A 25752-nucleotide genomic window follows, 5' to 3' on the forward strand; every position below is an offset into this window, starting at 1 on the left:
TAACCCGTAAGCAAACCAGTGTCACAGGTTATCTTCCAACTTGTTTTTATTTCATTACACTCTCAAACATATGAATTCTGTTTTTGGCCAGTCCTTTCCTTTCCTCTTATTCAATAAGTGTTCACAGAGGCCTTGCAGCTGCATGTCTGTCTCTGTTATGATTTTAAAACTTAATTGACTTATGTATTTGATATAGAGTAGAATTTGATATCCTCCATTCCAATCATATTTAATGTCAACTCTGTATTTTGAACTAGCCACCAAAGTGAGAGAAAAAAAAAAATGAAACTCCAGCTGACAGCACATCTGAATAAACCGACACATTTACTCTTGTTGCCACTAGCATGCCACTGATTATTAATTCATTTAATTGACAGGGACAGTTCATATTATTGAACATTGCTGTGAATATAACAGAATAATCCAAAAAGTTAGTTTTCTTTTGTTGTCGCTGGCCAGATGTTACAATAGTATCCCTAAAAAAATAAAAGAATAAAAACAAGGAAAGGTAAAGAAACAGCAAAACATTGATAACATTGACATGTTACATTTGAAAATAAACAATCATGTTAATGATAATACAGCTAAAAATGGCATGACAACATTGGAGCGGGTGGAAGTAGCCAAAAAAAGCATAAAATACTTTATGGGAAGCAAGCAACAGGAGAACATTAAGCAGCATTAAGTATAAGATCAGTTTAATCGATGAGTGACGACTCCATACACGACGGGCACAAGGGACCTGAAATGTGACACACCCTTCACCCAGCATGTGGAAGAGGATATGTTTCAGACCAATGCCAGACAGAATACTATAATCATATCTATGGGGTCTGCTACAGGTTATACAAGCATATAGTCACACATACAGCAGCTCAGTGTGATATGTTCCCCTGCTTAAATGGCAATGAAAAGATAGATTTTTTTGTCATGCAGGTGGTGAAATTGAAGCTCAAGGGTTTGAATCTAGACCAAGTTACCAAAACTGACCTTTTTCAGTGTGACAGTGAATGTTATTGTGGCCTGAACTCAGTCTCAGTCTGTGTGTCTCTGTCTCCGTCTGTCTGATGCTAATCTATATACACAACGTTCCACTCCTGGGATTGCTCTGGTGCAGCCAGAAATTCCGCCGGATGACCCTCGTTTAGGCCGGATATCCGTTACCTTGGGCTTTCTGTCTGTTGGCATTCTAAACTCCAGTCTATTTATGAGGCCTATGGTTAACTGCTCCTCAGATCTCTGCAGGGTAAATCCAGACAGCTAGCTAGACTATCTGTCCAATCTGAGTTTTCTCTCGCACGACTAAAACAACTTTTGAACGTACACGTTCCACCAAAACAAGTTCTTTCCCGAGGCTATTTTGCAGCGGCACCGTACAGTATTTAGCTTGACGACTGTGATTGGTTTAAAGAAATGCCGTTAAACCAGAGCACATTTTTCTCCCATCCTGGAATGCTGTGTGGACTAGCCAGACCTTCCTCTGCAGTGCTGGGGAGGCAATAGTTAAAGGTGGTGTTGTATTGTCCTACATTATAGTCAGAGGTGTTTCAAATTTTTTGTCCTCCCTATTTACATCCATGGGGGGTGCAGAATATTGGAAACACCTCTGAATATAATGTAGTCCAGTACCACACCATCACCAACTATGCCCTCATTGCTAAAACATATTATTTAATTAACAACTCTGACATTTAACAACAAACCATTAAAGTGCTCATATTATGCTCATTTTCAGGTTCATAATTGTATTTAGAGGTTGTACCAGAATATGTTTACATATTTATTTACATGTTTAATTTTCAAAAAATACCATATTTTTGTTGTACTGCACATTGCTGCAGCTCCTCTTTTCACCCTGTGTGTTGAGCTCTCTGTTTTAGCTACAGAGTGAGGCATCTCACTTCTGTACCATCTTTGTTGGGAATCGCGCAGTAGCTACTAAGCACTGCTAGCTAGTCAGAAACAGAGTATGAGGGCGTGCCACGCTCGCAGCTAGGCAAGCATTATAACGTGTGTTACAAAGTGACGCACGTTCATCTCTGAAGTAAAGGCTGGACTACAATAGAGCTGTTTGGTGCAGTTTGTGAACAGTGTTTTCTGTTGGAGATGGTAAGTCCCTTTGGGGTGGACTTTGGGCTTTTCCACTTTGTAAACCTATAACATGCACAAAAAAAAGATATATAACACAATAAAAGAAATGGAAAAAAGCCAAAAAGCATAATATGAGCACTTTAAAGGTCACATATTATGCTTTTCCGTGTTTTCTGTCATATCTACAATGTTATAATGTTGGATTAAACTTCATATAATGAGGTAAACGTATTTTAGACAAATCCCTGTGAGCTAAAACGTTCAGATTTCCAACTGTTCTGAACACTCTGGTTTCAACAGTTTTTTCTACTCTCAGCTAAGTCTTACGCAACTCTAAGTCGGCCTTCTAAGATTGGTCATCTGCTCCAAGTACGCAGGACTGGAGTGTTTTTTTTTTTTTTTAAACCACTGCGGTGTTAACATTGTCCCATGTAACTAGCTACATGCTAACAGAAGTAAACAATGTCACCTTGGCTGCCAGTTTTGTTAAATTCTCCCCAATTCCAGGTCACATTACTCCTGAAACATTTTCTGTTAGTAATATTTGGTTTAAAAGCCTTTATTTGAGATTTCTGTAGAAATTGCTGCTATATTCTATTAGTGTCAACTGCTAACTGAAGTAGCTACATGGCTAATGGCAGTAAACAATGTCATCTGGGCTGCCAATGTTGTTAAATTCTCCCCAATTTCGGGTCGCATTACTGCTGAAACATGTCTGATTGGGTAGTGTTTGGTTCAGAAGCCTTTATCTGCAATTTTTGACGGTAGAAAGTGCTGCTTCGTTCCACTACAATCTAACGTTAACATACTGCTAACTATTAAGTAGCTACATGCTAACGCGACATAGCTTTAATCTCGGCCAATGCTGGTCATTTCTCCTCAAATTCTGGTCACTTTACTGCTGGGACATGTCTGGTTGTGTACTATTTGGTTTAGAAGCATTTACTGGTGATTTTTCACGGTACAAAGTCCTGCTGTATACTCCGTTGCAGTAACTCCAGCTTAAGCTAGTGAAACACGGAGTGGAGGCTCCGGAGATTCCAGGAAGCGCGCTGGCCAATCAGAGCAGACTGGGCTTTTTCGGGAGGAGGGATTAAAGAGACAGGCGCTCCTACAGAGCATCTAAAGCTCGAGACACACCAAGCCGATAATATTTTCTGCCGAGGGTCGGCCATCTTGTCAGTGTGTCTGCAGCTTAATACAGAGGGTGAATACAAGTGCAGCAGCCATGGGCAGTATGAGAAAAATAGTTAAAAAAATAAGGTTTTTTTTTGTTAACATTCAAGCATGTAAACATGTTCTAGTACAAACACAAAATGCAAGTATAATCCTGAAAATGCTACATAATAGTTGCCCTTTAACATTAAATGCAGCATATACTTTATAGTAGAGGAGCTATATTAGATTGTTGGAGGTGTGTCTAATAAATTGGCCGGTCAGTGTATAGGTTCATCAGTCCACGCCATTAACCAAGTCTGTGTGTGTCTGTGTGTGTGTGTGTGTGTGTGTGTGTGTGTGTGTGGCAACAGCAGAAGAGGGACAGCCTCTGTCTTCAATCAGCATGATTCAACCTTGCCTTATTTCAAAATCCCAGTCAGGATCCAGTTTGTGTTCAGTAGGTAAGGAATTCCACATGTTGATCCCTGAACAGTAAAAGCCGTTAGTCTGAAGAAAGATTTCTGTCAGTGCTCTCTTGCTCTGTGTTTGCCCTGTTTGTATCAACTTTCCGTGCAGTTGCTGATGTTATAAAGGTTATATAAGACGTTCCACAGCAGACATTTTGACTTATCAGAGCAAGAACAGCTTTGACGTGGCTAATAACATTAATGACGGCTTGTCTCCATTGAAGTGTCCCATTAGGTCTTAATCGTGATTCACAAGCCTTCGGACCTATGACGCTACATGGAACGCAGTCATTATTAATTACTCTCCTGCTGTGACATGTCTAGTTGGCTGTCATGAAAAGGGCCTATTACACAAATCTTACTGCTTCCTGCTTGTTTGCTGGATACTGTAGTTGCTTTGTCATGGCATGCTGTCCACACTCTGACACGGTCAGCACCATGGACAGAGCCCTCTGCGGCTTTGTTTTCTTTGGAGATACTGTGTTAATTGACTCATGTCAGATAAAAGTTGGTTTATTTGGGATTTCTGTTTCTGTTTCGGTAGCTTAGGAGGAGCAAAACTTTTGATTCACTGCCACACTTTCATGATTCATGAAAGCAGTCTGTGCCCCCCGTGTGTGACATCAGATCCTCACTTATTGTGTCTTAGTGTGAATGATATGACATGACAAGATGACATGCAGATCATTCTAAATTAGAGATGCAACTAATGATTATTTTTATAATCGATTTGTCACAGCCCTTTCTGTCACATTCCAATAACCCAAAGCACGTTTTTATCCTATTCCGGAATGCTGTGTGGACTAGCCAGACCTTCCTCCTATGCGCTGTGGAAGAAGGTCTGGCAATGCGAGACTAGCCTCTGCTGATTACCTGCTATTACCTGCCGTCATACTCAGCAGAGTGCACCGCTTCTCTACCACCAGACGACATCAACTTCCACTGGATGTCCATCCCGCCCGCTCACCATTCAAACACTCTGCTTTGCATGCATCAAGTTCGGCTTAGGCCAAATAAAAAACTTTCTATACTTAATCCTGTGTCTGAATCTCCCCTGGGGGTCTAAACAAAGCTAAAACCAAATTGTTACACAGTTAAGCCATTGACGCATTTTTTGATTCATCGATGAATTCTTTGAATAGTCCTAGTGCTATTGTGATCCAATTTTTGCTCTCCAAATCTCTTAAAATGCACATATTTAGATCAGGGAAATCATGCCCCCAAACCTCCCTAGTAAGCTCCGTTTTTGGACCTCGGTATTTCTAAAACCCTGCGTAAACGGCCATGATGGATTATGTGTTTAACTTCTTTGTATTTGTCTAATATTATAGTTTGCCCTTCATTTGTAAAATATGCCGCTCTGCTGCCAGTAGACTTGGCTATGCTGCAAAGACTGCCCCTTTATATGAGCGTGCTCATGGTTAGATTGGGAGACCCTGGGTTAGAGTTGGGCGATATGGAAAAAAATCAAATATGATATTTTTGACCAAACACATCGATGTCGATATTACGGCGATATTGTAGGGTTGACTATTGGTGCTTTTACAAAATATTTACACAATGAGAGTTTTGATAAATATTCACCAATACCGTGGATACGGTGACTAAGTGGTTAAAGGCAAAATAATAGAACATCTAGTAAGTCTGGTGAGAATTACATCACTTTACTGTAATGCAGCCTTTAAAACCAGGAAAAGACACCACTTATGTGTCATCACGATATTACGATATCCAAAATTTAAGACGATATCTAACCTCATATTTTGATGTTGATGTAATATGGATATATTGCCAAGCCCTACCTTGGGTTGACTTATCGAGTTGATACCTACCGCCGTGTGACTGCTTACCCCTATTTTCTACCGGGCGCGTCTGCGCCATGCTCCGGATGCGCCGCGGGCTCCACGAGCAATCGCAGCCATTCAAGTCAATGCTTGATAATCCACCAACTGCACCACAGTGAGTCCCAGAAGTGTGCGTGAAGCAGCTCTCCGCTAAAGATATGCGCCAGGTCTATTTTCACGCAAGCCGCAGGGCGTTTGGACTGTTGGACAACGAGAGCAGCCGGTGAATAAACGAAAACACCCCACCTCCCCGATTTTGTATATGTCTCCTCTACAACACCACGGACGACGAGAGATTCATCTTGGAGGTGGAAAAACATAATAAGACATCACAGATATTTTATACGCCAGAAAAGAGAAGGCATGGAGTTCACAGTAATAAACACGTGATTGTTCTGTAAAGGACTTGTAGAGACAATAAAGTCTGTGAGTCGGGCAGCAAGACGCTCCGCTTCTGAGATGCCCTCGGAAACAAAACCACGGGACAGCCGGAACGCAGCACAGAACTGGTGGGAAATCGGGGTTAGCGTGTCTGCAGTTTTTAGGCTTAGTGAAGCCAGATAACGAAAAGATATTCTGGGGATGTTGATCTCTCTTCGTAGCCCAGAACCTCAGAAAAAACGGCCCATTCTGATAACAAACAGATTAAGAGGGAGCTGGGCCCACATGTTAGAGAGACAGGCACACTGAGAGAAAGAACAGAGATAAAGAAGTTATGTCTGGCAGAAGGAGAAGACGATGATCAACATGGTGGTCTCTGTGCAATGACAATAAAGGTTTACCTTATCTCTCGCTTATCTAACATTTAAAAAGATGATTGATTGGTTGTCTTGGTTTTTTTCCCCTTTCATGTTCATCCTATTTAAAATGTTTTCTGATCTGTGTTTTATGGTTTGTGATAGTTTTTCTAAAACTGTTTAATGAAGCATCATTTTGTTTTCTGTTGTGCGCTTCTGAGCCACCGTAGGAATCAGCGGTACTGTATTGATGGACGACTAAAAACACATTTATTTACTGTTTGCAAAAATGAAAAGCAACATGAGGAAACATTTCAGTCAATCTAGACGTACTGTATACAGTCTCCTGAGTGATGACAATATATATATATATATATATATATATATATTTATTTATTTATTTTTTAAGATTATTTTTTGGGCATTTTTAAGCCTTTATTTGGATAGGACAGCTTAGACATGAAAGGGGAGAGAGAGGGGGAATGACATGCAGCAAAGGGCCGCAGGTCGGAGTCAAACTTGCGGCCGTTGCGTCAAGGAATAAGCCTCTATATATGGGTGCCTGCTCTACCAGGTGAGCTAACCAGGGGGCCCATGATGGCAATATTTCAAACTGAAAGTTGGAACTGTCTGCGAACAGTATGTAACCTATAACAGACTGGGAAAATGGGAAATAAACAAATACCAAGACCTGAGGGGGCCCAAATCCATTATTTTTTTTTCAAAGCTTATTTTTTGGGCTTTTTCCGCCTTTAATGTTGACAGGACAGCTAGGTGAGAGAGAGATGGAAGACACGCAGGATATCGTCACAGGTCGGCTTCGAAGCCTGGACCTCTGCGTCGAGGCATAAATCTCTCAGTATATGTGCGCCTGCTCTACCCACTGAGGCAACCCGGCCACCCAAATCCATTTTCATCACCGTGTGCAGTGCAGAATGTCTCACAGTTGTGAATTTTCAGTCTGCCACTAAGAATTGCTAAAATCAAAAGTTGCTGCCAGTAAGAGCATTTACTGTTTGACAGATAATATTTCCACAGATGGCTACACCCTACAGAAATCAAACATTGTGTTTTGGACCTGCCTAATGTTTTGCGCATGGACCTGTGTGCTCAGGGTCACGAGTAAATGTACCGGTGGCAAACAAATTAGGTAACACACGGTGTGTGTATGGGTGCCTGGATGCCTCGAAATATGCTCTGACTGCATGGGGATCAGCTAATAAAATTTATTTTTAACTTCATTCTGGAGGGAGCGAGTTTTTTTTTTTTTTTTTTTTTTTTTTTTTTTAAATAATCCAATGCACTTCAGCAGTAACCACTTAGTGGTCTGAAACAGATCAACCTTTGAGAACAGAATGCCACATTTTATTCACTTCTTCTGGTTGAAGGAATGAAAGGTTGACCACCAGTATTTGCTGATCTGCACTTGTGGTCAAAACTCTTTTCAAAACCAAAGTCTAAAAATCAAACTTGTTGAAGCGTGTCATGTTTTTTCTGCACACGGTCTTTCTTTTCAGAGATGGATTAGTTTGTGCCTTCCTGAAAAATGCAAGTGAAGACAGCTGTGTGCATGTGTGTGTTGCTTTGAGTAGATACATGTGTTATTTATTTGCAACGTCAAGTCAGAGTAGAAACAACCGAGATCAAATGCTCTGATACAAAAAAATTCTAAATCTCAAAAGAAAAGGTGGAAGGCAATGAAAATAGACAGTTTTTGTTTAACTACATTTTAGTGTTGTCTTTTTCGTCAATGATACATGATGATATCGACAAACATCTGGTCATTATTATCGTTAACGAATTGAACACTTCAGCTTAGGTGTTAATTTCCATACAGGCTTAGTGGCTTGCCGCTTAACGTTGAAGTATAGATTTGATTCGCGGCGGGGTATTTTGCTGACAGTAATGTTATTAGTGTTATAAGTTAGCAGCACACTTAAACAACCGGACCCTGGGTGAGTCTGAGTGAGACGGAGGAAGACTGCTCTCTATGCCCAGTCAGCTCCGAGATGACGTTATGTTCTGCCGTCTGCTTAGAAGCTCACAGCAACCATAATATGATATAGTGTCTGGCTTTTGTTTGATGTCTAGTGTTGGAAAGAATGCCTTTTTATTGAGTTTCCTCTTAGCGAAATGCTCTGATTGAATTTAAGCTGGACTTTTATTGTGAAGGGTAGACACGGAATACTTTTTTTTCCTCAACCTTTATTGTGTGGTCGTTTAGTTTAATTCATAGTTTATTAATATCCAATATCCAATGCTGTCCAAACTGCTCCAAATTCCAAACACCAAGTTTATTGTGTACCAAGGAAACAAGTGTGAAGTAGATTGAATAAACGGTTCATAAGATATTTCAAAGACAGACCACACAGACACACACACACACACACACACACACACACACACACACACACACACACACACACACACATACACACACACACACACACACACACACACACACACACAAATATATCCCGATTTATTAGAGAGATATCTGTCTCAGGTCCAGGGCCTTAAAATTAGCACCCAACGACGCTCCAACTGCGGGTGAATTTTGCCATTGGTGAGTGAATCTGTCAATCTACCTGCCACATATGCGGGTAGTCATTGAGAATTGAGTGATTCATTAGTTGTTTTTTGCCACTGTTGTTTTTTTCACATTTCAACCAAGTCCGCCATTTCCTTGGATTTAAGTTCAAAAATGTGGCGGCACATTACTGTGCTGAAAAGTCTGGCTGAAACAAGCAACCAACAAAAAGATGAGGATGATTCAAAGAAAAATAAAAGAAGACGTTTTAATGTAAGTGGACAGTTGGCGACAACGGCAAGTTTCGTGAGTGGCTGATTCATGACAGCAGTACAGAACAAATGTACTGCAGTGCAGTATTGTTTTATGGTTATATTGGTTGTATATGTTGTTTTATATAGTGCAGTATTGATTTCATTAATAACTTGATAGCACTTAAATGTGTATTCTTAACAAGTTCAATAACAATGCTTGTGCATTTCCTGTATTTAAAATAATTGTCTGGTAAAAAGTCTGTGTGACTAGTGGATTTTACAGTAATATCCACCTGCCACACTATGAAGCATCCTGTAAAGCCAGTTTATGTGAAATTTTTTTTTTTATTGAGTTGACCTTATAACTGACTATAATAAGATGTCATAATCTCCCTTTAAAGTTTCTTGATCAATCACTGGCAACAATTTATGAAAATACATCAGTTATACAACACAATTTTTAAAATCTGTTTGCTGTGAATTGGAAAACCACTATTTCTTTGATATTTTGTAAAAGCAGATGTTGTGAATATGAAAAATATCTGCAGAACCCCTAACTGTACTTGTCTTGAGAAGTTGCCAGACATTGGTAGGGACTTTCACCTTGCATCGCAGCTGGATTCTCACAATATCACAAGATCACGCGAAAAATCACGCGTGATCACATATCACACAAAAATCCATCTTGTCAGGCTTCAAGAAAAGCTTTAAACTACCAGCTCACCGAACCAATCAGCGTCCGGTGAGGAGCTACTGGCAGCTACAGGCATGCTATAGGTGTGTGTGACGGCCGCGACGTTCGTTCAAAACAACAATGGCAGGCATGAAAGACAGATGGTTCATCCAATCACCTGCCAGGTAATTTTTTAAAGTGCATGCCTTTTTCCAAACAGTTTCCAATGACGGCTCATCAGATGTTTCTGTGTAACAAACCATCTGGTTCGTCAGGTTAAAGGCACTTTCCCTCCAGCATAGATTACCCCTTTGATCGATTTTCCTTAGATCATGTGGTTTAGAGCAGAGTTGTGCATTTTTTATTAAGGACATGCCACATGTACCCAAACGTCCCAGGGGAGGGATATGTGAGCATGCATGCTGTTAGTCCAGGGTCAGATCCATTGAAATACTGTGAGGATTCCAGTGAAACATTACATGCAGAGTTAAGAAAGGCACAGCAGTCCAGCTCCTGTCAACACACACATAACCACAATCTGGCTAATGTTAACGCTGGTATGAGTGTCCGTAAAAGTTTACTTTCTAGATGATGTAGCTTTTAGGTGGCTAATTGTGATGCTGCTGCACTACCTTAATAGTTAATGAAGGTCCTGTGGTAACAAAGTAATATTTTTTTTTCTTCTTGTTTTCCCAGCTGGTCTGGAACCCTCCTCTTCCCCCCATGCATGAGTGCCCTGGTCTATGTTATGTGTAGTGATGTCTATATGTCTAAAAATTACAGACACAACTCACTCTTTTATGTACTAAATAGACACACATCTAGCATGAGATCTGTTACAGTCATCCACTTTCATAATTATTTTGGATTTGAAATACCTTTCACATGTGCTTTTCTGTACCAAATTAGACAGTGGTAGTGATGCGCCAGTTCCATTTATTTTTTTATTAAAGGTAGGTTGTAAAATTGGTGTTACCCAGAAGCTAGCAATAATATTATATAATAATCCACTTTCAGTGTTATATCTTGTTAGTTTTAACTTATGGACTTTTAGTTGTGAAAAGGATAAACAAAGGAATGATTTTGTGATCTCAATGAGTCAGACTGGCTTGACTGAGGGCTAACAGAAGGGCAACAAAGGAAAAGGTCTGATAGACATAGTGAAGGGCTGACCTGAACTATGAGCGCCATTAACATATGGCAGCAGTGCCTTTGGAACAAGGGAGCAAGAAGAAGTTTTACAACAATACAGAGAAACTGCTGAATGTTTAAAGTTTTCTTTATTTCAAAATAGCACAAGGAACTTGAGCCCATTATAATGGATTCCTGTAGGGCATACATGTTGAGGCCACCAAACCAAACCATGTGAGTGCAAAGAGAGCATGACCACCAGAAACAGATGCACTCTGCTGGTAGATAAACACTCCAATACATTTGTGCAGCTTTAAGTTTTTTTTTTTGTATTTTATTCTGTAAGTGTCTCCATCCTGACTGACCTGAATTTGCCTCCTGAACTGTGAACTGTGAAAATATTGAATTTACTTTGTAATAAATGTTTCAAGTTGTTTATTGGGGAAATCTTTCCTTAGAAAACATATGTTAGTTGTTTTATTGTTTAAATCAATGTATTATTTTATGTATTAGCTTTGGGGTATTTGAAGAGGGGCAGAGCAGGGTGGAGCACAAATAACTTCCAAAGGGGCCAGAAAAACAAAAAAACATAACACAACAGGGTCAGGGAGACTAAGCTCAACGGTACACAGTACCCAGGGTCAGGGAGACTAGCTCATGGTAGACAGGACCCAGGGTCAGGGAGACTAGCTCATGATATACAAGACCCAGGGTCAGGGAGACTAGTTCAAGGTAGACAGGACCCAGGGTCAGGGAGACTAGCTCATGGTATACAGGACCCAGGCTCAGGGAGACTAGCTCATGGTAGACAGGACCCAGGGTCAGGGAGACTAGCTCATGATATACAGGACCCAGGGTCAGGGAGACTACCTCAAGGTAGACAGGACCCAGGGTCAGGGGGACTAGCTCATGATATACAGGACCCAGGGTCAGGGAGACTACCTCAAGGTAGACAGGACCCAGGGTCAGGGAGACTAGCTCATGATACATATGACCCAGGGTCATGGAGACTAGCTCATGGTAGACAGGACCCAGGGTCAGGGAGAGTAGCTCATGGTAGACAGGACCCAGGGTCATGGAGACTAGCTCATGGTAGACAGGACCCAGGGTCAGGGAGACCAGCTCATGATATACAGGACAGTAATTTTTGTATTCACTCGACCCAGATTTAAAAAAAGTGGCAGCCCGCCAGACCATGCTGTGACAAAGTACTGACGTTCCTCGGTCTGGTTGCCGATAGAGGATCCAGAACACACTGTGTTCTGGAATTTGGCATTTGTCACAGACAGTGACGCCAGTCGCCCTGTGCTGAAGCTTTGTTTTTGTTTCACTGCGCCAATGAATATATATTAAATAACAATTAGAGCAGAATAATACATAGGCAGATTTCTAACCTTTGCTATGAGATTTGAGTTGGATTCATAACTGCAGCTAGACTCAGTAGGGCTATGTTAACTTAACAGACTCAGTCAGTGAAGTGGTGCTTTTAATGTGACGGCAGTGATTCAGCACAGAGGACTGATGACAATAATTCTATAATTAATCTAATTTGCTAACTAATTGGCAACAGCAAGTACGTTTGAAAGAAACGTTATGTTGCTCGGATTACATTTTCTATCAGCGAAAAAAGGTTGTTAATTAACGTATCTGCCAAGTTGCAAAATGTTGATACTGAACTTATCAGCAAAATGTTTACTGACATTGTACAACATCTGCGCTTCAATAAATGTTTGTAGCAATTAAAGCATGATTCAACATGTTTATGGTTATGTTTAGTCAGAAATCTATTTTTGTTGAATTTAGGTATTGGTATCCCCATTCTCAAGAGTTTTAAATGTTTTTGACAGAGACTTTTTTATAACCTTAGTATGATTTTTTTAGTCATAGTTTAGTTAATTGAATGGTGTATTTCTTCAGTAGTTCAAAACTGCAAATTCAGTAGTATGTACATGCACATTTATACAGGATAAGAGATACATACAATCTTAAGGAAGAATTTAATCACAATTCAGTCCTATCCACAGCAGTATAAATTAACATAGGTTTATATAGTATGCAACTCAATTAAGACTCATCATCCCTTATTTGAACAACTGTCTCTGTATCTGTTAACCTCATGCATGTTTAATATGAACTAATGAACTTACATTACATTACAAAAAACTAAATACATTTTGCTCCGACAATCACAGAATACAAAACAGACTTGATCCCAGAGCAGGATGTGCGTCGCATAAGTCACACACTATTCACATCCGACAGAATGCTGCAGGAATCAGTGTCTCCTCATTAAAGTTAAGCAATCCCCTTTAAAACTAAATGGATGTTCATAAGAGAGGGAAATCATTTTGACCACTCGGTTTTATGAAATAAAATCGAAACAAAATAAAACACCTGACATGCTCCAGTTGTCATTTGTGTTTCACATTACAGTAAATGATTTGATACCAAAGTTCACAAACAGAGTTGTTTCTAGCTCTCTGCAGTTGTGGCTGACAGTGAGCTGCACAGCGCAGTGACGCACAGCACTTACCACAACAACATGACAGTGTATTATGAGTCACAGGGGAGCCCTACAAGTTGAGAAATAAATACTTTTAAAAACAGACTTACGTTTATGTACAGTTTGGTAAATTGTAGCCAGATTTGTCTGTGCTGTTCAGTATCCTAACTCTTGCTCTCACAGCATGTTCTGTCAACAGTCCAAAGAGAGTACATGACATACAACTCTCAGCCATCACTGGTGCCCTGTCTCGGAGGAAATTTCTGCTATATTTAGACTCCTCATTGGATTTTCCTCTCAGCTTTTAAGGGTCTATGATGCAGTGATTCAATAAGTCTCTTTCATTCAGGTCCCTGCATGAGCTCACTGCCTGACTTAATTATGGTTTCCAGCCATGTGTGGTGGAACTCACAAAATTAAATGATAGAAAAGAGTAGACAAAGGTATTTAGAAATTCATAAATTACGTCTGAGTAAAGACATGATAATCGTCTTCATCACAACTGTATTTGGTATTTGTTTCAAAGTTGTCTTAAGGCGGGCCCATGTAAATTTTGTAAGACAGAAAAACCCTTCAAATTCATAAGCAATAGATCTTGTCAAATTCAATACATGCAGAGGTTTTGCAGCTACATGCTTTTTGACTTTTCACGTTTGTACGAATGACGAAAATGTTTGTCAAAATAAGAGCAGATGTTTCAGTAACTTTCCTATCCTTATTCTTTGTTTCTTCTACTTTTCGCAAAAATTTCATATTTCACAATCAAATAATTTGATGCAACTGACTGTCACTCCTAACTGAAATTGATTTTGAACAGTTGGACAGTTTTTTATTGAATTTCACATCAGATTTTGAAAAACCTGAATTTCAAATAATGACAATTTCCAAAATTTGAATGTATATTAAGACAGCCTTTGGCATATCTTAGAGCCCATCAAATAAGACTAAGCCAAAACCCATAATTCAGAATGCAAAATTCTATTATCTTTGGCTAGTGGCACAACTCTTTCACCGTACATCACACAGGTTGCTTTGAGTTTGAATTCTGCCTCACGTTATGCAACTACAGTCTGCAAATTGCATGTTTAATTTCAAACTACTATAACTGCCATCAGTTTTTATTAGCCACATTATAATGGTGTATTAAAATCAAGTATTATATTATTAAAAGGCACACAGTATGAATCTGGCCTAGAGCTAGGGGTTTAGAACACGGAAGCACGGAAGGGAGGGAGAGGGGACGGGATGAGGAGGAGGGAGGGGCGAGCTAGCCTCGTTTTGTTTGAAAATACTTTAAACGTCAACAAGAAGTGCCATTACCCAACATCGCTTAGAGCACCTTTAAGCCTCACAGATGATGCAGTCGCTCTCTTTCAATCTGTCAATCTGTGTAAAAATAGCGCAATCTTAGTCTATATCCTCGACGTTCCACTTCCGGGATTGCTCCTGTGCCACAGGAAATTCTGCCGGATGCATGTCTTTTCGACGATGTCTGTTTCCTTCTGCTTTTTTAGTGTTGGAATTTTAAATTCCGGTGGATTTGTGAGGACTATGGTTAACTGCTCCTCAGATCTCTGCAGGGTAAATCCAGACAGCTAGATAGACTATCTGTCCAATCTGAGTTTTCTGTCGCACGACTAAAACAACTTTTGAACGTATGCACATTCCACCAAAACAAGTTCCTTTCAGAGGCTATTTTGCAGCCGCTCCGTGTGGAGCTTAGCACCGCCCAAGACAATTGTGATTGGTTTAAAGAAATGCCAATTAACCGGAGCACGTTTTTCTCCCAACCCAGAATGCTGTGTGGACTAGCCAGACCTTCTCTGCTCCGCAGCATGTGGATGGTCTGGTGAAGCGAGTCTAGCATAATCTTAACAACAGACATCATTACTCTTAGTTTGGTCTGCATTCCATCTGCTGGGTCAACATTAGCCAACATCCAATCAATAATATTGATTAAATATTTCACATTTTTATTTTGTATGATGAATGATTAAACAGACTATTGGCAATCCGTAGTTATTTCCTCGAAAACTTCTTAGTGGTTCAGTAGCTATTGGAAGAAACAAACATTAAACAAATACTGAAAAATCAGCCCCACAGTCAAGAAGGCAATAAAGCACTAAACTGCTCCAGAAGTTCCCTTATGACTCATGTGTAGCTTACCACTGAGGTCAGTGAGAGCGTCTGCCATTTGGAGAACAATTTCAACTTAAAGTAACCGGTCCTGGAGGTCACTTTGGTCTTTCAGGTCAAAAGGTTTATCATTCTGAGGCAGTGATTTAGGGAGCTGATGTCTTTTAGCAGTGTCTTTGCTCTTTAATTAAGATATTGATGTTTCGAGAGACAACTAAATTGAATAGACACGAAGAAGTAAGATCCTTTACTTTAGTTAAAGTACTAATACCTCACTGTAAAAATACTCTGTTGAAAGTAAAAGCCCTGCATTAAAAATGTCACTTAAGTAAAAGTATGTATCATCAGGACAATGTACTTAAAGTATTAAAAGTAAAAGTACTCAATGCAGAAAAATCCTCACACTTTAGAAACTGGAAACGATCCAAACAGTTCTGTCAATCAACTAAGTGTTTAATCGTCAACATTGTTGGGTAGTTTAATTTATTAGAAAACTAAGTAAAGTACAAGTACCTGAAACGTGTACTTAAATACAGTACTACAGTAAATATACTTACATTCCATCACTGGCCAGCACATTATGGGTCCATATAAGATAAATAATCTTTAAGATTGACAAAGGTCCCACGTATTTGCTCTTAAGGACCACATTCAATTAAAAACCCACCTGAAAAACGTATTTGTATTTGTGGCAGTCTGTATAGGCAGGACATTTGACCAACAAATCACAAGAGAACATGTGTATATCAAATGTCTGCAGTGTCCTAATGACTCATTGTGTTTTAAGGCGTCATCCATTAGGATTTATGTTAGTAACCAAAGCTTTGGGTGGCCTTTATGAAACCATGAACAAATGAAAGGGAGAACTGGACACAATAACCAATCTAAATACAACCACAGAGTCCTCTATTGTTGGCCACTAAGCATTTCTACCAGAGCTGAATCACTACTGTTGGTGGAGGGGAGAGCATTTTGTAGATTTGACAAACATTTTACTTTTTTTTGCTATTACATTTCATGTCTTATTAAAATGTTTGACATGTTTAACAGATACATACAGATATGTGGTTGTTTTCTGTAATAGTTGTGATATATGTCTCATGTCCTCTTGTGTGTTGTGTTTGTGGGTTTGCCGTCTACTGCAAATCAAATGTCCCCTTGAGGCACAATGCAGGACTGAACTGTTTTACCAGTTATACTCCATTAACAGGAAAACAAATTAGGTTTTGAAAAATCTGTTTGGCTGGTCAGTCCACCTGACAAACTAAACAACTAAAGGATGTTTTAACAACCCCAAAGTTTGTCTTATTAATGGATATAGCTTATTTATAAAGTAAATTATATAATAGACATTACAGTTTTTCTCAGTCGCTTTGGTACATTTCTCAGATCAGAATTGAAATTCTCAAAACTACCTGTTCAATCTTCACATCGTTGTGTCACTTGTGCACATCAAAAAAACAGATGTACAAGTTGCAAATGCTTTGGTACATCCATGCAAATGATTATATACAATTCTCTGCTGTTTCCTACATTATCAATTGCTTATGTCATGTTGATCAAAATGTATTATAATGGGTCTCTGTTGAATAGTCTCACCCCCCACAACATTTAGGCATTAGTTCATAGCATAAGTCTTGCAAAATGGTTGAACAAGTTGTCATAATATGTCAAGCATATTTCTATACATTTCCATTAGACTTTTTTTTCTAAATCTGTCCTGAATTGGTAAATTGCTCCCAGGTGAATCTTGACTTTCTCTAACGAAGGTGCATCTCATGAACCATCAACTGGCAAATATATATATATATATATATATATACATATATATATATATATATATATAAAGCCGGAGCACAACACAATGTTACAATGAACGTCAGGAGGTGTAAGAAGACTGCACTGTAATTCCTACAGCACTGCATGTACAGTTTTCCCTAAGGAGATGTCCTATGTTCACATTTCGCCATAGCCATAGTTTACATCAGAACATCCCTCCAGAGTACACTGTTATATTGACAACATGAGTAAGCAATTTGACTGTCTTATCCGTACACAATGACACAAGGACTTGTCATTCTGATGGCACTGACATGTTCATTCACACAGATATTTACTTTTGAGAGATGAACTAAGGATTTTGAGCAAGAGACTGGCTTTTGCAGGTAATCCATGGTGTTTTGCTATTTGTACGAATTGTTTTGAGAAATTGAGAAAAAAAACAGTAAGTGTACTGTTTTGCAAATGTCTAGGATTATTCGAGAAAATGTACCAAAGCGACTGAGAAAAACTGTAATAAAAGACATTAATTGCAATGTATAACCCCATTATAAAGGATGACTTGTTAGAAAGTGGCACCATTTTAATGTACTGCTCTGTCAATGTATTTTCCCATTAGAGCACCCACAAAAATCTTACTTTTGCTGTATGGTTTCAACGACTTTGATTATACAATATAGATTTTGTATGCAACTCCCATCATAATCTTAACTGGTTTTCTTGACCAGCTCTTTCTTGAAATTATAAGAATGATAAAAAAAAGAACGTCACTTTTTAAATCTGGCTATAAACAATATCAAAGAGTCCTTTCACTAAATGGAAATATTCATTTAAAAAAAACAACCTTGCTGGCTGGGCTGCGTCCACGCTGCTGCTCTCCTGCGGGCTTTCCCTTCTGAGCTCAGCAGCCAGTCTGGATGTGTGGTTGTGGTGAAGGGTTGGCTCTGAGTGGTTTGGTTAAGATCTGGTTCTGGTCATAATGCAATAATATCCCTCCATTATGCACGCTCAGAGTCAGATAGATAGATAGATAAATAGATAGATAGATAGATAGATAGATAGATAGATAGATGGATAGATAGATAGATAGATAGATGGATGGATAGATGGATAGATAGATAGATAGATAGATGGATAGATAGATAGATAGATGGATGGATGGATGGATGGATGGATGGATGGATAGATAGATACAGTAGATAGATAGATACAGTAGATAGATAGATGAATGGATGGATAGATAGATAGATACGATAGATACGATAGATGGATGGATGGATGGATGGATGGATGGATGGATGGATGGATGGATAGATAGATAGATAGATAGATAGATAGATACGATAGATACGATAGATGGATGGATGGATGGATGGATGGATGGATGGATGGATAGATAGATAGATAGATAGATAGATAGATAGATAGATAGATAGATAGATAGATAGATAGGACGCCATTCTGTCAGCCGTATCCCATTTTCTCTAAACGGAATATAATTGCATGGCTGAAGGCAGCGCTGGAGCGCGTTGTAACGCAACAATTTGAAACATGATTTGATTTGAGAACTCGATTTTAAGATTTGTGTTACATTCTCTGATATTGCAGGATTACACTTAGAAATGTCACATTTGGGTCTTGAGATCTTATTTTGCCAAATGAGCTGTGATTTGATTTGACCAAAAAAGGTTCAAAAGCTCTAAAACGCGTCGAGTCAGTCCTCATTTGCCCTCTCTCTGAGGCGTTTACAGGTCACAGCAGCACAGGTGCTTAATTTGTCTTTGCCATGAGCACGTGTGGATTGTTTTTGTACTACTGATTTGTCAGAAATAGATTGCAGGTGACATGTTTTGGAAGCAAGCCCCTTATGATAAAATAACTTGATTAGGACCAAGAAATTCAGCAGGCACGTTTATTGAACAAAACAAGAGAAAATAATCATTTTCTTCTTTTTAAGTCTAACCATCCATATCTAAATGATCTATAAAATGTAAGAGAAGAGAAGCCTGTAATATCGATCAAGCCGCTTTGTGAATGCACACGCACTGACACAGCTGCACGCCGAAGCTGCAGAAGTCCAGCAGTCTATCATTTGAGAGCCAGCAAGACCTTACCGCCTTTTAACACTGCTGTCTATAACAATGGGATACAGTACCGACAGTTCCGGTTCAAACTCAACTTTCAAAGTAAATTCCGAATTAAAGGACCCATCTATGTTCATTTAGTAATGCAACATACCAAGAAATGAAAGGACAGCTGTGTTACTAGAAACCAAATGTCGTTTCCTGCAGGGTATGAAGTTCCATCTGTAGTCTATAGCCTATGTGGATCTAAACAGTGTGAAACCTGATTATAAAAGGCATCACACATATTGGTCAGAGTAGGCTTATCAATGCTAGTTCACTGCCAAGGTTTTTAAATGGGTTATTACAGGATGGCCAGGGTATGGAGATTATGGTTAAGGTTGGAGAAATACTAAAAACTAATAAAAACTGCAGCAGGTTAAGGTTGGGGGTCATTGTCAAATCTGATTTCTCCAATGTAGGCTACTGCTCCTAAAACCTGAGGTAAATCTTATATTTTATACATTTAATCTACAAAAACAAGTTGGTTTAGTTTAGTTTAATAGACACATTTTTTTTTGTTAAAATAGGCAACTAGAGAGGAGGGGACATGTGCGTGTGTGTGTGTGTGTGTGTGTGTGTGTGTGAGAGAGAGAGAGAGAGAGAGAGAGAGAGAGAGAGAGAGAGAGAGAGAGAGAGAGAGAGAGAGAGAGAGAGAGAGAGAGAGAGGACTGCAAGCCATGCAGAGGCTCCGGGCTGCGTACGCTTTTATTTTGAAAGCAGGCTGTATTTGTGTGTGTGTCTGCGGCTTGACTGGAAGGAGCTACAGGCCAGCCTGTTGCGCACTTAGCGGCACACACAGACAGAGCGCACAACAGCCGCGTGGATGGACGGAGCCACTAAAGGACTTCCCTTGCTGACTTTTACAGGCAATGTTATGATTGGATACCTATTGGGTCGGCGTTTCTTCTAATTTAACGAGGGCTCATTACAACGTGCCACCTCTGACCGGATATAGCCTTTACGCATCCCGGGAGCCGGGGCAAAAAAGGGATTCCCCAGGTGCGTGTGTACCCATGTGTGCTCTTGTATGCGCGCTCCTGGGTGTATATTTTAATTTCTCAAACTTTGCACTTGGTCACACAGGTGTGCGCTTGTGTGTGTGTGTGTGTGTGTGTGTGTGTGTGACGCAGGTGAATGTGGCCGCAGCTGATCTAGTTGTAGATTTTAGTTGTCCAGCAGTAGCCTATACTTTCACTTTCGTCATGTGCCTAAGTTATTTATTGAGCCTACCTCTGGCGGAGGACAGTGACACTATTGGTCCGCTGATGATGTTTGCAAGGCAAATAAACGCATGGAGCCAGCAGCAGCTGTCAGAGATCATGCACGATAGTGTGAGAGAGCTTATTGAGCCCAGAAGTGGACTCGGGACGGGTTCTCACAGCAAGAGTCCATCTAGATTAGGCCATATAAACATCTGCATCAAACAATTTCAACACTAGAGCAAAGGTAGGAGTGAGAGAGAGTTTTATTCTTATTCTTTATTTTTTATAAAGGACAACAACGTTTAGGTTTCATAATTAAGAAGTAGTCAGGCTGCTGCTTGAACTTACTAAGGCAAGACACTGTTACTCAGATGCGGGTTTAAAAAATGTAGAGCTACTGCAGTGTGCGACGCGCTGAGAACTGATGCTAAATTGAAATTTCCCAAATAGTAAATGATTATTTCTGGTAGACATGGTGAGAGGAGTTCATGCAGCCACAGAGAGTAGCATACGCTTTTCCAGCATGCCCATTTGACCCACTGTTACAATACAAGACGCTTCAGTTTATTTAAATGCAGTTGAATGAGCATTTTTGGCCAGGATATGCAACTGCAGATTATGCAGGGCAACAGCTTCTAGTGCTGCCAAATTAGAGCCGATATGCCACTGGCATATGTAGGGCCTCTTCTCTACTATTGGCTAGAGAGAGAGAGAGAGAGAGAGAGAGAGAGTGTGTGTGTGTGTGTGTGTGTGTGTGTGTGTGTGTGTGTGTGTGTGAGTGTGTGATAATGTACTTATATCCTTGTGAAGACAAGTCTGAGGTGTGATGACTCTTTTTGTGTAAGGACAAGACTGGAGGTCGCTAATATGACTGACCAATGTACTACCAACTACAGTAGGCTGCAGATGTGTGACAGTGGGCAGAGCTAACTTAGCTCTGCTGACACAATATAATAATAATAATAATAATAATAATAATAATAATAATAATAATAATAATATATTGTTTGTATCTGCAACATAACATCAGAAACGTATGAATAAAATTAGCCAAACCCTGATAAAGATCTATGTCGGTCGCAACGCGTTGGTCATTTTAAATGCATATTGCCACGTAAAATAAATGGCAAATAATGGCATTTTAATTTTGTCACAGACCAGTGTGCCTTGGATCGTTTTCCGAAGAGATTTGCATTTGAGAGTGGATTCTATCCATGCAATGAGCCATTCCCAAGAAACGCCAAAAGAATATGCAACAGAAATCAATTTATACCTGATTTTTCATTCATTCATTACTTTTTTTTTACTCAGACATAGTTTATATCTCCATGTAAGGCTGCTTGATTATGGGAAAAATCATAATCACAATTGTTTTGGTCAATATTGAAATAGCGATTATTTAACACAATCACTTAATGACTTTTGGAAAGATGTTGCATTTATTGAACTTTTAAAACAGTAAAACAGTTAAACACATCAAAGACACCTTGAACTGTGAAATTTCCCTTAATACTTTTCCCATTTGAACATTTTCAATTCCCCTTCAGAACACTAGACAAAATAAGAGTTTACTTGCAAAAAAAAAAAAAAATAATAATTCTAGATTACATTGTTTCTTTGATCGTTAGGAGCCAAAATCAATATCGTGATCATAATTTGATTAATTGCACTGCACAGCCCTATCTCCATGCTAATGTATCAATGTCGAGTCTTTCAAAATGAGTCATTGTTATGCTTAGTTGCTGAGCATTACAGGCAAAGTCAGGATTGGGGCCGCACCATGGATCAGGGGAGTCTTGGAATGGGCTGTCTCACCCAGTAAGAGCGTGCGGCCCATGTAGGCTGAGTCCTTTGCAGCGGCCAGGGTTCGAATCCAACTTGCGGCCCTTTGCTAGGTGTCATCCCCCATCTCTTTCCTGTCTATCCACTGTCACTGTGAAATAAATGGAAAAAAGCCCCAAAAAATAATCTTAAAGGAACAACCCCATTCTTTAACATAGGGTTTTAAATGGGACACTTTAGAAAAGAAACTGCCTGACACACTGCCTCTAAAGCTGCATTTACACAAAACTATTGTTATTTCTTGTCACGTTTACTTTGCCTACATGTGACCAACGCATGCTGTACTTACAACTTACACACTGTTCCATTTTTTAGCCGGCTGTGAAACCAACAGTTGGGTTCAGTCATTCGTTGATCCCTGCAGCTTGGCTGCCTGCCACGATGACTTGAGCGCTAGTGGCCAATTCACCCACCCAAGAAGTCATCAAGTTAGTCAGCTGACTACTTACTAAGGGTGTGACGTGCAGCTGTGAAGCGCTGGAATGAGTTTGGCAAAAGCTAGATGAAGAGGGCGAGCAAGGGAGGAAGAGATGAGGAGGCAAGTAACGATTTGAAGAGAGGAAAAACAGAAATAAAAGAGGGAGAGAGGGAAACAGAGAAGGAAGGAATGACTCATCATACATAGTTTATTGTCTGGGTAAATAGAAGTGAATACTGAGACATGTTTAAACCTCTTTTTAATTAGCTATGAAGAATACCATTGACACGTCATCAGTACGTTGAGTTGAATTGTGTAACATAAACTTTCTCTCCCAAAATAGGCACTTTATGTTTGAGTGAGTGTGTCAAATCAGTGACTCACCAGTGCTTATACAGCATGTTCCTGTGTATTTCATCAGAATCACTCCTGAGCTTTTTGCTGAAATTTACTTGAGGTTGTAACGTTTTATTGACGACAAGACAGAAAGCATGCGCTGGCTCTGCCTCTCTGCAAGTCTTTGAATCGTATGGAGAATGCCTCTGCACTCCCTGAGATGTTTCTAATATTTCACCTAACGGGGTTAGAGAAATATTGCAAAACACCTTTAAATATAATGCATTCCAGTACAACAGCACAACCAACCACAGCCAGCCACAAGATCACAGCGTTGACTTAGCGCCTTTCTGACTGTGTGAAATGCATACATCAATCTTGACTGTCTTTTTTGATCTTTCTGCTGCTTGACTTACATCTAAAATGACCTCGTAGTTCATCAGAAGGTGCAAGATTTTCTATGTGCCGAATGTGATAGGACAAACCTACGGTCTATATATGGACCGGGGAGCACTGATTAAAGCGTACCAGCGTTTTGTTAGAAAAACCAAAGCCTTGACCAGTGATTTTCCGTTTGCGGTGCACAAGTTTTCCTTCAGAGTTGCCCATGTGTGCTGTGAAGAAGTCTGAAGTAAAACAAGTTTTCTAAACATAAGGACTGACCGCGTTTGAGTGTGTGTAAAACAATATCCAGCCAGTGCAGTTGCTCCCATTTTCAATAAGCTTTATACATGTTATATATATTTCAGCAGAACAATTTTTTGGCTCTGGGAAGGTTCCACGAACCTGCAGGGTACACACAACATTACACTGCAAACACACTATTGTGGGGGCCAACTGTCACCACTGTTCATTGCAACAATACCCAAACAAAGTGTTAACTAGTTTATATTATCCCACAAAACCAGTTGTCACTAAACAGTGGCTTGATGCCTTCAGGAGTTTCCACTGAATTTCAAAGTTTACTGAGGACTTACATTCTGTTGGGCTAAAAGATCATTTTAAAAGGAATATAAATAATGATAGCAATGAGTGATTCGATTATATGTTATTCCAAACATCTCACATACATTTTCATTAGAGTCAAGCAGGGGCAATTCTAGGATCAGACCTTTAGGGGGGCTCAGCCCCGAATGAGAATGTGACACAGATATAGTGCCTTGCAAAAGTGTTAACCCCCCCCTGCTAAATCAGTAATTTCACTGGATAACAATGAATATATGTATTTATTATAACAGAGGATAAATGCAAAATATTGAACATATGAAAAAACTACAAAGTCTCTTTATGGACTACCAGAATCAAATGAAATGATAATGAGGTGTAAACAATAAATAAATAAAAAATAAAAAAATTCCTTGACTGGGTTACAGGTGCATAGCATTGGCAACAGCGACACGGGATATTAAACCTGTTTCTTTGAACGTGTAATTGTCTGTCACTAACAGACAAGTTCACAAACTCTAAAATTGATTTAAAAAAAAAAATGATATCATTTTTAAAAAGGGTCAAAAAGCACCACTGGAGTCAAGGCAATACTAGTCCATAAGTCATTTTCATCTTTATAATCAACTGTATTTATTTGAAGATGAACTTCTGGCTTTCATAATAAGTTACCATAGCCTTCTATAAAGGAGGTTATAGTAATGCAGCAACCATTTTTGATCTATGTGAAGAATTCAAATGTCCACACGAGTCTTAGACTTCAATGAATACTTTGTATTGTTAAGCAAACGTGCAGGTAACATACAGGCAAGAGGTAAAACTTAACTCTCCACAACCACGTGAGTCTTACGTTAGGGGAGCCATGTGCGTACGTGCCTAGGGACGTAGCAGAATGCCCTTAAAGGTATATAGCCACATTTGCATGGACACATTATATGACAATCTACAGATATAAACTTCCGAGTTATTAACCATTTCCAAAGTTGAGCCTTGGAACCTTGGAACCTGGATGGAGGTGGTACTAAAAAAGTACCTAATGTAGTAATGGAAAAAATGCCAATAGACTATACAGGGTGTAACAATTCCACTTTCACAGTAAAGGCCTGCAGTTGTTTTTACATTACAGCACATTCATGTCAAAGCACATGCACTTAGTATGAATGACAATGCTGTTTGAGTGACAACATTACTGCTGACAAATAATGATACTTAAGGCAATAATATGCATAAGGAATGAACAATCAGGCGTGGTAGGCCACCGTGACTGATTGAATGAAGAGGAAACACTGATATATGTTACTGATTCCCCACATTCCTCTAACCTTTTCCAAATCTTCACTTTGACAGGAGAACAGTTTACCTCTGTAACTGCCTCTGTGACTGCTAAAGTTACCTAGTGATGCCAAAAACTACTTTAATCATTGCAACATCAAAACCAATTGATGACGTTTATGTAGCTGTTAGCTGATCTCCACAACATGTTATAAAGAAAAGTTTGTGTTGGTTGCTCAACATTCCTTTTCGTTCCGTTTTTTCTTCTTTCATCTTTGATTCATCGCTTGTTCACCTTTACACATTTT

At 39.5% G+C, this 25752-nt stretch overlaps 1 protein-coding gene and 1 long non-coding RNA gene across 2 annotated transcripts in view; one reads left to right on the top strand and one right to left on the bottom strand.

Annotated features, from left to right (window-relative positions):
- Positions 1–1405: 1405 nt before the first annotated feature.
- LOC118495460 lies at positions 1406–15252 on the bottom strand. The gene is made up of 3 exons (XR_004897892.1): positions 15166–15252; positions 2897–2899; positions 1406–1439 (listed from the first exon to the last, which is right to left on the bottom strand). It is a non-coding gene; the product is annotated as an uncharacterized LOC118495460 (long non-coding RNA).
- Positions 15253–20149: 4897 nt separating this feature from the next.
- The window catches only part of il34 (interleukin 34), a 36015-nt gene continuing 30412 nt past the window's right edge, over positions 20150–25752 (top strand). Inside the window, exon 1 of the mRNA XM_031294822.2 lies at positions 20150–20428. The gene's annotated coding sequence lies outside the window, so the exon portion shown is untranslated. The remainder of the gene's footprint in view (positions 20429–25752) is intronic.

Source organism: Sander lucioperca, chromosome 7 (genome assembly GCF_008315115.2).
Source record: "Sander lucioperca isolate FBNREF2018 chromosome 7, SLUC_FBN_1.2, whole genome shotgun sequence".
Classification (NCBI taxonomy): domain Eukaryota; kingdom Metazoa; phylum Chordata; class Actinopteri; order Perciformes; family Percidae; genus Sander; species Sander lucioperca.